The sequence below is a fragment of the Populus euphratica genome, unplaced genomic scaffold (assembly GCF_000495115.2).
Source record: "Populus euphratica unplaced genomic scaffold, PopEup_1.0 scaffold644.1, whole genome shotgun sequence".
Lineage (NCBI taxonomy): Eukaryota > Viridiplantae > Streptophyta > Magnoliopsida > Malpighiales > Salicaceae > Populus > Populus euphratica.
In genome coordinates, this window is record NW_011500516.1 from 16,361 (window position 1) to 30,958 (window position 14,598).

Sequence of the window (14,598 nt, forward strand, 5' to 3'; positions counted from 1 at the left end):
AGTAGTAGTAGTAGTAGTAGTAGTAGTAGTAGTAGTAGTAGTAGTAGTAGTAGTAGTAGTAGTAGTAGTAGTAATAATAATACTAATAATAATAGTAGTAGTAGTAGTAATAGTAGTAGTAGTAATAATAATAATAATAAAGAAAGAGAAGAAGAAGAAGATGATGAGAACTTGGAGATGGAAAATTAATGTAAGGATTAAACAATAATAATAACAAATGTCAAGGTTAGAGGTTCCACTAATGGTATGTCAAACAAGTATAATATAAACTCTTATTATTCAATTGGAAACCACACACAAAGGAGGTTCCTATCATATTATATATTGTTAACATGATTACATTAGTCATCTTATTCAATTAATGGTAATACTTGTAAATCTCGTCAAGCATTCATGATTATAACTTATGTTAATAACAAATCAAGTTCTTTTCATAGCTCAGGTGTCGGTTATACCATACAGTATGAACTATGCAAGTGCCAAGCATTTGTTGTACCAAGTGTTATACAACATAAATCAAGATTAGTCATTTAACAAGCAAAGTATAAAAGAGTGAACAAGATAACAAATATAAAACATGTTAGTATCAAACATTAAAGTCCATATTGAGTTTACACTATACTTATTCTTACACCATTAGTGTAACTTTTTCACCTTGACATAATAAACTTAGCTAGACATAATGAAAGAAAGAAAAATAAATAAACAAAATAAGAACATGAATAAGATTAAAGTTAACTAAGTAAATGCAAGGAAATGAAAGGCATAAACTTGATATTAATGAAAGTAAAGCATAAACATTACAAAAAATACAAAGAGAGAAAGGAAGAGCATGATCTTCTCTTGTCTGCCCGAAACGTCATTGATAACGTCAAAATTGGAGCCACTTGAAAACATAAAAGTTGTAGGCAATTGTCTTAGCTTTCTTGTGTAAAAAATTCAGCTCATTTCGACATCTAGAACTTCAGATATGGCAAAAATACTGAATAGTGCTCGGGCTGGAGGACAGATTCGGACTTCTTTATTGTTGCTACAATTTGGACTTGAAAATGACCTTTTTAGATCTTGGGCTCCATATAAAAGTTGTAGGCCTATCTCTTACCTTTCCATCCATATAAAGTGGACCTAAATCTGAGATCTACAACTCCAGATATGATCGAATTACCGAACAGTATTCCGGTTTGGATTGCACCGACATCTCTTTTCTAATTTTGATCATCTCTTTGCCCTTGCAATTTAAGTTCTTAAAGTCATCAATCAATCCTTTCATTTATGTGATAGGCCTACATTTAAAATAAACATTTACCACAAATTAAAGGTATCTTATATTATTAGATATATTATTATAAAACATGTTTTAGTTAAGGAGTTATTGATACTTCAAGTGCAAAATGATAATATAAAACCATGATAAAAATGCACTTTTAAGTACTAATCACCCCCCAACCAGCTTATTACTAGTCCCTAGTAATTAAAGTGTTAAAATAGAAAAACAATTTGTAAATTCCACAAAGCAAGGTATTCATCATTTAACTTTCATTAATCTATCCAGATAAACAAACTCTCGTTAAATTTATATAGCTACTCAATACCTCTTAACAAGATATTCATAAACCTTTCTTTTGTGCTCAATGTATCAACACATAATTATGGGGCTTTTTTTAGAAGAAAACAAAATTTTTGTTCTAATGCTTAAGGTTAACTTCCTTTAGTTGGGATTATTATTTTTGTATTTTTTTTCTTCTTGTTTTTTTTTTTAAATATATATACATATAATTTAAAACACCATGCATCTTTAAACCATGTACCGAGCTTTCGGCTAATGACTCCCAGACTAGTTGGTCTTAGGGCATTAGGTGTTAAGACACCCCTACGAGCTTAGTAACTCGGGTCGCAGATACTGATATGTAGATAGTGCAATGTTTGATTCCCTTAAGCTTTTCTCCTCAACCCATGTAACAAGCGTTGGGCCAATAGCTCCCAAGTCAGTTGACTTTAGGGTATTAGGTGTTAAAACACCCCTTCGGGCTTAATTGCTTAGGTTAGGGAGGCTACGAAACCAAACTTATCTACATTTTTATTATTATCATTTTTTTTTCTTTTTTTTTTCATTTTTTTAATTATATACAATCTATTTCCCTTAGTTGTTACCTTTAACAAAAGAACATAAATAATATAATAATCCAATGTGCAACCCACAATAATATGTTAAAGTGTGTGTATGAAAATTAAGGTTTAAGAATACATGTTAAATGAGTATATGAGCAAAATTAAGTGATAATAATGCGAGAGTTTGTAAATCTGAATATTTCAAGAAGTATTATAATAGACCTTGTTAAGAATGGTTACTAAGATGCGTCTAAAGAGTCACTTTAACAAAAGAGCTCCTTTACTCTGTCATCCTAGTAACAACAATTATGCACATGCTTTATGAAATGAAAAATAATTTTTTTTTTATCAACTACTACCCTATCCCCCCAACCAAAACGAGACATTGTCCTCAATGTTTAAAGGTAGAAAGATAGAGTATAGAAGATATCACCTGAAATAACGAACACTGACAAACCTGAAACACACTAAAACAAAAATAAAAAATAACAAAACACAATAATAAAACCAAAAGCCACAAAAATTCACAAATGAAGGCTCAAATCCAATCTAAGCTTTTTACGGCTTTCCTTAGTTGACCAATTTATGCGACTCATGGACGGATCAATTACAGGAATGAAGGATTGTAGGTGGTCAATTAATTGTTCAGCAGTAGCAGCAGAGATTATGATTTGTTGTGCAGAAGATGTTAGAAATGAATCTTTCTCTCAACTAGCACTTAACCAAGATGATTTGCTGATTCTAAAAACTCCTTTTCTTTCCCAGGACTAGATCCACCGAAAACACAAATATTTCTTATATAATGACCTGAGGAACTTGGCATTTCTACACACTTCTGTAGTTGTTGAATGTATGGGTTGAGTAGAAATGAAAGGAAGGAAGAGAGGGTTTTATAGATGAGAAATTAAAAGGCAATCATACCACCTATATGTAGGCCAGCTGGAGTCTCACACACACACACTCTCTCTTTATTTATTTATTTATTTATTTACTTTTGAAAAAGCATGTATATGTACAGGTAGTTGTGATTGTGGCTCACATCTTCCCTTGGTTTTACGTCCAAGAACGGCTGAAACGCCTGATTGTGGCTCACATCTTCCCTTGGTTTTACGTCCAAGAACGGCTTAAACGCCCTCTATGGGTCGGGGATAGGCTTCCCATCCAGTTTTCTTAAAAACTGGCTAACAAGGTCTTTTTTAGTCAGATTCCCAAGACTAAGTCGATCATGTTCTTTATGAAAATGGGGCCATAAATCATGAATTGCACGATGCACATCTCCACTAGGATGCGTCTCAAGAGTCAATAGAAGATTATCTAAAGACTCCTTACTCAGGCCATCCTTAATGAATTGTATTTTATCTTCACGGTTTATAGATATCATTCCTAAAGAACGACATTGTGTATTACAAGTCCATCTAGCACATCGATGACAAACTTCTAGTCGTTTTGCACGACGTTTCTTTGCAAAAGTGCTTTTACCTGTTCCAGGTATGTGTGAAATGAAGGAATTAGAGGACTCACCTGATAATCGGACATTTGCTTCAATCAACCAGCGAATATCTTCAGGAATTCCAAGATTCATTAACAATCTCAATCTTGCACATCTAGCATGGTAAATTTTTGTAATTGCATTTTGAGGCAAAGCGAGAAAATACTTTTTTAATTTTTCAAGATTAGTGTCCATTTTCAAATGAGAATTGGAAGAGAGATTCAAAGAATTGCACAAATATATAAACAAATATCAGTTATTGTGGGAAACTGAAATAACCGACTTAAGTCACGGAGTACCGTTGTCCGCCATTTGACCGGGGTGAGAGAAACTGGCAAAAATCACTCAAAAAAAAACACAAAAACAATGTGAGAAAAACAAAATAATCAACCTTTATCTACAAGATCACTCCAACCAGTTGATTCATTTTCACTAGGAAAATTATCAAAGTAAGCTTTCAAACGATGGCCATTTTCCTTAAAATCATTGTCATTCATTGAATTCTCAATATCATAGGCCCCATAAGGATTGCTCCATCTTGGTCTTAGCTTTCTAGGGAATGCATAGAGTTGAGAATTATAAAATAAAACTTTTTGACCAGTGTCAACATTTTGACAATTTTCACAAGTTTTGCAGAATGCATGTGTCCTTGAACATGGTAGGCCAATAAAATCCATTTTGAAAGATTTTTATAGCTGTTTTTTTGACGAGAAATAACTTCCACATGCTTCAGAATGACAAAGTTTAATGACACTACTTACCTCATTGTCGAGAATGAATCTTTGAAATATTTGATCAAGACAATATTTGAATAAGTTAGGGTCATCACAATAAAAGCTCTTCACTTCGTTCAAAAACTTTTCTTTGTCTTGGATACTCCAATCAGCTGGCAAATCTCCTAAAGCAAGAAAATTGATATTTTTATCATACCAAGGCATTGGACTAAGAGAAAGTAAGGATTCGTTAGGAAAGTAATCATCGATTGGTGTGGTGTCAGATGTCGAATCTGTTGTCACTGTTGACAAAAGATTCGCATTAACATTTTTGGTGCTTGTTTCATCCGTGATTTCTTCCTCAGAATAAATCATTTGCAAATCTTCAGATTCATCCAATTCATTTTTACTCAAAGTAGATTCAAGTTGATCATAAACTAATTCGTCAATATGATCTACTTCTTGTAAATCATTATCATCTCCAGGTTGCTTGCAAATGTTGGAAATATTCATCTCCAATGTCATGTTTCCAAATGATAGCTTCATCAGTCCATTCCTACAATTAATCAATGCGTTAGAGGTTGCAAGAAACGGACGTCCTAAAATAACAGGAAATGAATTACATGCTTCAACAGGTTCTCTGTCCAAGACAATAAAATCCACAGGATAAATGAATTTATCGACTTGTACTAACACATCTTCAATTATTCCTCTAGGCACTTTTATAGATTTATCGGCAAGTAAAAGAGTTATAGAAGTTGGTTTTAACTCACCTAGATTGAGACTTTGAAAAACTGAATATGGAAGTAAATTCACACTAGCTCCACGATCAAGTAAGGCTCTTTCAATTTTATGCTCTCCAATAAAGCAAGAAATTGTAGGATAACCAGGGTCTTTATATTTCAAAGCATTATTGTTCTGAAGAATAGCACTTACTTGTTCGGCTAGAAAGACTTTCTTTTTCACATTCAGTTTCCTCTTCATAGTGCATAGATCTTTCAAAAAATTAGCATAGGAAGGAACTTGTTTAATAGCATCCAGCAAAGGTATATTGATCCTTACCTGTTTGAAAATTTCAAAAATTTCAGAGTTGTGATTGACTTTCCTTTGTTTGGTCATGGCTTGAGGAAATGGAAGTGCTGGCGGAGAATCAGTCTTTTCTTTGCAATTTTCAGATTCAACCCCTTCCTTACCCTTAGAGATTGACTCATCATCTTTCTCATAAGGTTCAAGAGAGGGTTTTTCAATAATCTTACCACTGCGCAGAGTAGTGACTGATTTGACTTGATTCATCTGTTGGCTTCCGGAACTACTTGCATTTGCATTGTATTGCCCCTTGGGATTTTATTGTGGTTGAGATGGAAACTTACCTTTCTTTTGGAAACTGAGAGCAGATGTTAATTTTTCAGAAGTATCTTTAAAATCTGTCATGTTTTGAGCAAGTTGACTATTGATTGTCTCTTGCTTTTCAATGAATGCATGCAATGTTTCCTCAAGATTTCTTCTAGGAGGTGGAGCATAACGAGATACATATCCATGAGAATTTTGGAAATTATGGTGTGCTTGAAACGGTGGTTGTGAAGTTTGTGCATTGTTGTTCTCATTCTTCCAACTGAAATTTGGGTGATTTCTCCAACCAGGGTTGTATGTTTGCGAGTATGGGTTATGGTTGGGCCTTTGGAAACTGTTTAAAGCCTAGGCTTGTTCATGGAGACATTCCTTAAAAGAAGGCAAGGTTGGACAGTTATTGGTTAAGTATTCATTTGTTTCACAAATTTGACACACAATGTTTTCAACAGATTTTAATTGACCACTCTTTTTCAATTCTAGTGCCTCGACTTTTCTAGCTAAAGATGCAAAGTTGGCTTGAAGGTCATGATCTTCCCTAAGGTTGTATATACCTCCACTATATGTATGAGGTTGAGTTTTACTCGGTGCCTCATAAGTACCCGCGGTGTCCTAATTTTGAGCATTTTCAGCTAACAAGTCTAAGTACTCCAGTGCTTCATCAGGGTCTTTATCTTCAAAAGTTTCATTGCACATCAATTCAACCATTTGCCTATCTTTAGGTGTTAACCCTTCATAGAAATGTGAAACCAATCTCCATGTTTCAAAACCATGATGAGGGCAAGTACTAAGCAAGTCTCGATACCTATTCCAACATTGGTAAAATGTTTCTCCTGGTTTTTGAGTGAAAGTAGTGATTTGTCTTTTGAAAGAGTTTGTTCTATAAGATGGGAAAAACTTCTTCAAAAACTGTTGTTGCATTCCATTCCAAACACGAATGGATCCTGGTCTTAAATTTGGTAGCCATATTTTAACTTTATCTTTTAATGAAAAAGAAAAAAGCTTTAATCTGATGGTGTTCATGCTACAATTTAAATTATTATATGTGTTACAAACCTCCTCAAATTCCCTTAAATGCAAGTATGGATTTTCCAATTCTAAGTCATGAAAAGAAGGTAAAAGTTGAATAATACCTGGTTTAAAATTAAAATGAGATGCATCGGGAGGAAAAACTATGCATGATGGTGCACTTGTTCTTGTGGGATTCATGTGGTCTCTAAGTGTTCTAGCACAGTTATTCTCATTATTCTCATTATGAAGTGATTGATTATCTTCTTCAGCCATATTTTCTGAAAATGATGAGGATACCTTACAAAGTCTACCACTTAATATACGTGACCACACTCTCATGCACGTATAGGAATAGAATAAAAGGAAAAAGAAAATAAAAGAAGAAGAAACAAGAGAAAAGAAACAAAGTTATATACAAGAAAAGTGAAAAGAGAAAATAAAATATTATAATTTATACAAAACTTACCTCCCCGGCAACGGCGCCAAAAACTTGACACGACAAAAAGATTGTTATTATTATTATTATTATTATTACTACTACTACTAGTAGTATTATTAGTATTATTATTGCTACTATTATTATTGTTGTTGTTATTGTTACTATTGTTGTTTATAATTATTGTTTATAATTTGTACAATTAACCTCCCTGTGATTTGACCCTAGTCTTGCCAGGTTATTTATTACTTCGACACTCCTGCACTTAGGAGAAGACATCAATCTTTTAGTCGTGTCATCACTTGCATGTAAAACTGTAACATAAAACTTTTTGGGCTATTAAAGCTTTAAATTCAAACTTTGATGATGCTAGCTAGCTACGTAAGTTATAAATAAATAAGTTTGAAGAAATAAGAAATGATACATAAGAGAATTTAAAAATTCATAAATCAAGAATAAAAAAGTTTCATAACAAAAAAATCTTAAAAAAAACATTTGATGTTGGTCATAGTTTTGCTTTATAATTCTCAACTCCATTTATTTCCTAGAAAGCTAAAATTAAAATCAAGCAGTCCATTTATTGTAAAATATGTGTATCCTTATGTGGTATTTGATATTGAAAATCTAAATAATAACAGTATTTTTAAGATAAATAAATATCGTTTGAAAGCTTACTTTAATAATTTTTCTAGTGAAAATGAATTCATTAATTTCAAGGATCCTATAAGGTTGATTATTTTGTTTTTCACATATTGTTTTTGTGTTTCTTTTTTGTGCAACACTTGTTTTGCTAGTTTTTCTCCAACCCCTAGCAAATGATAGATAACGGTACTCCATAACTCTTATATCATTTCTTTTAGTTTACCATGATAACTGATATCTGTGTATATATTTGTTTAATTTCTTATTCCTTATCTTTTATTTGCATCTCTTTTCTACTTCTCATCTAAAAATAGACATCATTCATGAAAAATTAAAAAAGTGTTTTTCGCTTTACCTCAAAATACAATTGCAAAACTTTATCGTTCTTGGTGTGAAAGATTGAGGTTATTAATAAACCATGAAACTCTTGAATATATTCATTGGATGATTGAAGCAAAAGTCCAACTATCATGTAAGTCTTCCAATTCTTTTATCTCATACATACCCGAGACAAGTAAAAGTACTTTTACAAAGAACCGTCGTGCAAAACGACTGAAAATCTATCATTGATATGCTAGAAGGACTTCTAATGCATATCATTTTTTAGAAATGATATCTATAAACCATGAAGATAAAATACAATTCATTGAGAATGGTCTGAGTAAGAAGTCTTTAGATAATCTTCTATTAACTCTTCAAACGCATCCTAATAGAGATATATATTGTGCAATTCTTGATTTATGGCCCTATTTTCATTAATCTTGATTTATGACCCTATTTTCATTAATCATGATCGACTTAATCTTGAAAATATGATTAAAAAAGAACTTATTTGTCAGTTTTTAAAAAAATTGGATAGGAAGTTAATGTCCGACCCATAGAAGGTGTTTAAGCCGTTCTTAGACATAAAACCAAGGGAAGATGTGAGCTACAATCACAACTAATTATACATAAACATGTTCTGAAAAAAATAGAGAGGGAGAGACTTCAAATAGCAAATATATATATATATATATATATAAAACATGTTCTGAAAAAAATAGAGAGGGAGAGACTTCAAATAGCAAATATATATATATATAGGTGGTATAATTACATTTTTAATTTATCATCTACAAAATCTTCTCTTCCTTCCCTTTATTTCTACTAAACCCAGCATTCAACAAATATACAAGTGTGTAGAAATAGCAGGTTTCTCAAGTTATCAAACAAAAAATATGAGTTTTTGGTAGATCCAATTCTCAGAAAGAAAAAGAGTTTCAGAATCGGCAAATCATCTTCGTCAGATACTAGCAGAGGGAAAAATTCATTTAGAGTATAGGAGAGATAATCTTGGGTTAATAGAAAGTGTGTTAATAGTTGCATTTTAGGATGCTGTCAAGTTTTGAGTATCATTCCCAAAGCTTTAGTCAAAGTTGATATCATCAAAAAAAAAAAATTGAAAAAGAACTCCACAATGTTTAAACGAATGAACGTTAAATCATGTTGATACCTTCATTATCTTACTAAGTAGTCTGGACACATTAAAAGAGATATTTAATATTTTCTCTTAGACTTAACTAAACATTTACTAGAAACATGTAAGTTTGCTAAATGTTAATAGTTTTTATAATAATTTGTTGTCTTTTCTTAATCTTGCTGTGAAACAAATTTTCTAACAACTTCGACATGACAAATCATAATCTCTACTGCTACTGTTGAACAACTAATTAATTAATTGTAATCTTTCATCCCTGTAATTGATTCCTCCATGAGTCAAATAGATTGGTCAAATAAAGAAAATCATAAAAACTTGTGTCTCGTGGTTTTATTAATATCATAATATTTATCTCTTATATTTATTTAAAGTGTATTTCAGGCTTGTCAATAGTCGTTACTTCAGTTGATATCTTTTATACTTTACCTTTCTACCTTAAAACATTGAGTACAATGTCCTATTTTATTTGAGGGGAGAAAGTAGTAGTTGTTAGTTAAAAAAAAAAAACTATTTATTGTTATTAAAACCATTTAACAAAATTGTTATTGTTAGAATGGCAGAGTAAAGAAAAATTTTATTAATTCTCGAGACGCATTTTAGTAAACATTCTTATCAAAATCTATCATAACACTTCTTAAAATATTCAAGTTTACAAACTCTCGCTTTGTTATTACTTGATTCTGCTCTTGTACTCATTTAACTAGTATTTTTAACCTTTATTTTCATACATATAATTTAATATATGATTGTGAGTTGTACTTTGAATTATTACATTAATTATATTCTTTTTTTAAAGGAGTGTGTTTGTGTGTATGTAATAATAAAAATGTTGATAAGTTTGATTTCTTAACCTCCTTAACCTAAGTAATTGAGTCCAAAATGATATTTTCACACGTAATATCCTAAAGTCAACTAACTTGGAAGCTATTGACCCAATGCTTGTTACATGGGTTCAGAAGAGAAGTTTAAAGGAGTTAAACATTGCACTATCTACATATTAATATTTGCAACTCGAGTTATTAAACTCGTAGGGATGTCTCAACACTTAATACCCTAAGACCAATTAGTCTGAAAGTAATTAACCTAAAACTCGTTACATAGGTTAAAAATGTATTGTGTTTTATTAATATCTTACTTATAAAATATGAAATAGATAAATAAATCAAATAAAAATTTATTTTTTTGGATGAATTAATAAAAATTGCATAATGAATGCCTTAATTTTTTAATTTTGAACATTATTTTTATACTTTAACGCTTTAATTACCAAAGACCAGTAATAAGCTGGTTGAGGGTGTGATTAGTACTTAAAAGTATATTTTTATGAAGATTTTATATCATCATATTACATTTAAAGTATCATTAAATTCCCTAACTCAAGCAAATTTTATAATAAGTCTAATAACATAAAATATCTTTAATTTATGATAAATACTCATTTTAAATGCAGACATATCTCACAATTTAAAGAATTGATTAATGTGTTTAACTATTGAAAGTGAAAAGACAAAAAAAAGGCTAAGTTTAAAGAAGAAATGCTTGTTCAATTCAAACTAGAACATCATTTGGTTATTGGATCATAACTAAAACTGTAAAATATGGATTTAGGTTTGATTTATATAAATGAAAAGCTAAGACATAAACCTAAAACTTTCATAAGAAATCCAAGATTTAAAACAGTCATTTTCAAGTTCATATTGTAACAACAAAAGAAAAGTCAGAATCTGTCCTATAACTCTAACAATATATCTCGAGTTTTTAAAGTCCAAATGAACTCATTTTTATTTTGTTAGAAAGCTGAGACAAATTCCTAGAATTTAAACAGAGAACTTTCACAATGACTATCTATGTAAATTCTAATATATTGTTTAGACAAGAAGATAATAATTATCACCAAGTCAAGAAGTGATCACCCACTCAATAATTAGTTATCAAATCAATAATTCTGAATTTTAACCTATAAAAGAAGATATTTTTCATACATTTAAACATCTTGATTTTCAAATTAAGATCATATTCTTACTTTCTTTCTTTGTATTTTTATAATATTTAAGTTTTGCTTTCATTAATCTATTGTTTATGCTTTTCATCATAATTATGTTTTTAACTAAGTTATTTATGTTTCTCTTCTTCATAATTATCTCTTGTTTATGCATTTCATCATACCTATATTCTTATCTAGTTTATTTATGTTTCATCATAACTATGTTCTTATCTAATTTGTCTTACAACCCAAAAACTATTCGGTGTTCCACCCATATCTCGAGTTCATGAGATCCAAATGAACTCATTCTTATTTTGTTAGAAAGTTAAGACAAATTTCCAAAACTTTAACGAAAATTATCTATTCAAATTCTGACATTACCAATGATATTTTGTTTAGAAAAGAAGATAATGGTTGTCACAAAGTCAAGAAATGATCACCCACTCAATAATTAGTCATCAAATCAATAGTTCTAAATTTTAGCCTATAAAAGAAGACACTTAATATCCATTTAAACATTTTATTAAGATCATATTTTTGCTTTCTTTCTTTTTATTTTTGTAATGTTTAAGCTTTTGCTTTCATTAATATATTGTTTATGTTTTTCATCATAACTATATTCTTATCTATTTTATTTATATTTTTCTTCTTTATAATATTTAGCTAAGTTTATTATATCAAGGTGAAAGAATTCCACTAATGATATTAGAATAGATATAATATAAATTCGACATCGACTTTAATGTTTATATCCAAATTTGTTATTATCATGTTTTATCTTTTTATCTTATTAATTCTTAGTATCTTGCTTGTTAAATTATTAATTTACATTTATGTTATACAACCCTTATCCAATAAATAATTGACATTTTCATAACCTACTGTATGATATAATCGATATCTATGCTATGAACGAAACTTAATTTGTTGTTAACATAAGTTAACATCATGAATTTTTGATAATATTTAAAAGTATTGTGTTACTAAAATAAGATAAATAATATAATCATATTAAAAATTTATAATTAACTATTAAGGATAAATCATCCGATTGGAACATTTTTGTATATGGTTTCCAATTGATTAATAAAAAGAGTTTATACAACATTTATTTCTAATACTATTAGTGAATCCTGTAACATTGACAATTGCTTCTATCTTTGATTAATATTCACATCAATATCACATCTCAAAAATACTTTTCAACTCTCTTTTATTTGTTGTTTATAATTTTACATAATTTACCTCTATGTGGTTCGACCCCGATCTTGTTAGGTTATTTATTACTTCGACACTCCTATACTTGGGATAAGACATCAATCTTTTAATCGTATTACTTAAATATATTTCTAAAAATGAGATCATCTATGTGTTTAAAGCCCTTCTTGTCTTAGTGGAAACATAATTTTCTGTCAAAATTAAAATTCTACAATTTGATTCGGGTGGTGAATATATGTCAAATGAATTTCAATTTTTTCTTCAAAGTCATGGGATCATATCACAACATTCTTATCCTTTCACCCCGTAACAAAACAGTGTGGCTAAAAGAAAGAATTGACATCTTGATATTGTTCAAACTCTTTTAATTGAGTCATGTGTTCCTTCTAATTGGCTTTGTTTACTGGTTTTTTTTTTATTAATCAATTACCATCTCCCCAACTTGAACAACGATTCTCCCTACTTCTATTTGTTTGGACATGCACCAAATTATTTCAATCTTCATATTTTTAGATGTGTTTGTTTTATTCACCTTCTTGCACATGAGAAAAATAACTTAATGCCCAATCTATCAAGTGTGCTTTCTTAAGATATGCTAGAACCCAAAACGTATCTCTTTGTTATGATCCACATGCACATCGAACTCATGTCTCTAAGAATGTCATTTTTTTGAAAATCAGCCCTTCTTTCGCACACAACAGACTTCAGCACTTCCATCTCTATTTATTTTACCATATTTTCTAAAGTCACCAACACCTGTACAAAGATTTCAACTTGTTTATGTTTTTTATAGACATTCCTTTTGCTTCTAATCCTTCAGCAGGTCTAACTAAGGCTCCTCCATATCTTTCTACAACATCAGATCCTATTCTACCCATTTTTTATGATCCACCTCTTCTTCGTAAAAGCTCTAGACCTCACAAACCTCTTGAAAGGTATGGTTTTTCAACTCTTGTGGCTATGCCTACTACTGTCTTTTATTTCCATTCCCACTTATTATAAACAAGTTAAAGAACATGAATGTTGGCAACAAACAATGGAGGCAAAACTTCAAGCACTTGAGGCAAATCAAACTTGGGATATTATTTATTGTCCTCTACATGTTAAGCTCATTGGTAGTAAATGGGTCTATACTATGAAACTCATGTATGATGGCTCTTTAGACAGATATAAAACTTGATTGGTTGCTCTTAGCAATAAACAAAAATATGGCTTCGACTATGAAAAAACATTTGCAATAGTTGTTAAGATGACCACGGTGAGAACAATTATCATTATTGCAGCCTCTAAAGCTTGACCTTTACATCATATGAATTTACAAAATGTCTTATTGCATGGAGATCTTAAGGAAAACATTTACATAAAACTCCCACCTATTATGTCCACACTAGCTTTTGATGAAGTTTTCGAGCTAAGATGTTCTTTGTATAAGTTGAAACAAGCACCCAAAGCCTGGTTTAAGAAGTTTTGCAACAATCTTTTCACCTTCTCCTTCACACAAAGTCAATATGATTCATCCACTCTTTTTTTACAAGAAAACCACTGGTTTGCAAAAATCTTTTCACCTTCTCCTTCACACAAAGTCAATATGATTCATCCACTCTTTTTTTACAAGAAAACCACTGGTTTGCAAAAATCTTTTCACCTTCTCCTTCACACAAAGTCAATATGATTCATCCACTCTTTTTTTACAAGAAAACCACTGGTATGGTATTTCTCTTAGTCATGTTGATGATATTATCACTGATAATGACAATGGACTGATCACTAAGCTTTAACATATGTTGCATAGAACATTTCCAATAAAATATCTTGGACATCTCACATATTTTTTAAGGCTAGAAGTTCACTCTAAAAATCATGGTTTGTTCTTAAATCAACATAAATATATCTAGGATCTCGTTGAGCTAGTTGGTTTAAAGGATGCTACTACTGTTGATATGCCAATAGAAGTGAAAGTGAAATACTGAAAAGATGAAGGCGAGCTTTTGCCTAATCCTTTTTTATATAGGCAATTTGTTGGTAATCTTATCTACCTCACAATTATAAAGCCTGATATCTCCTATGTTGTTTATATAGTTAGCAAATTATATAGGCACCTTGACATCTTCATCTTGTTACAGTTCATTGTATTATTAGATACTTAATTGGGTCAACTACTCGTGGGTTGTT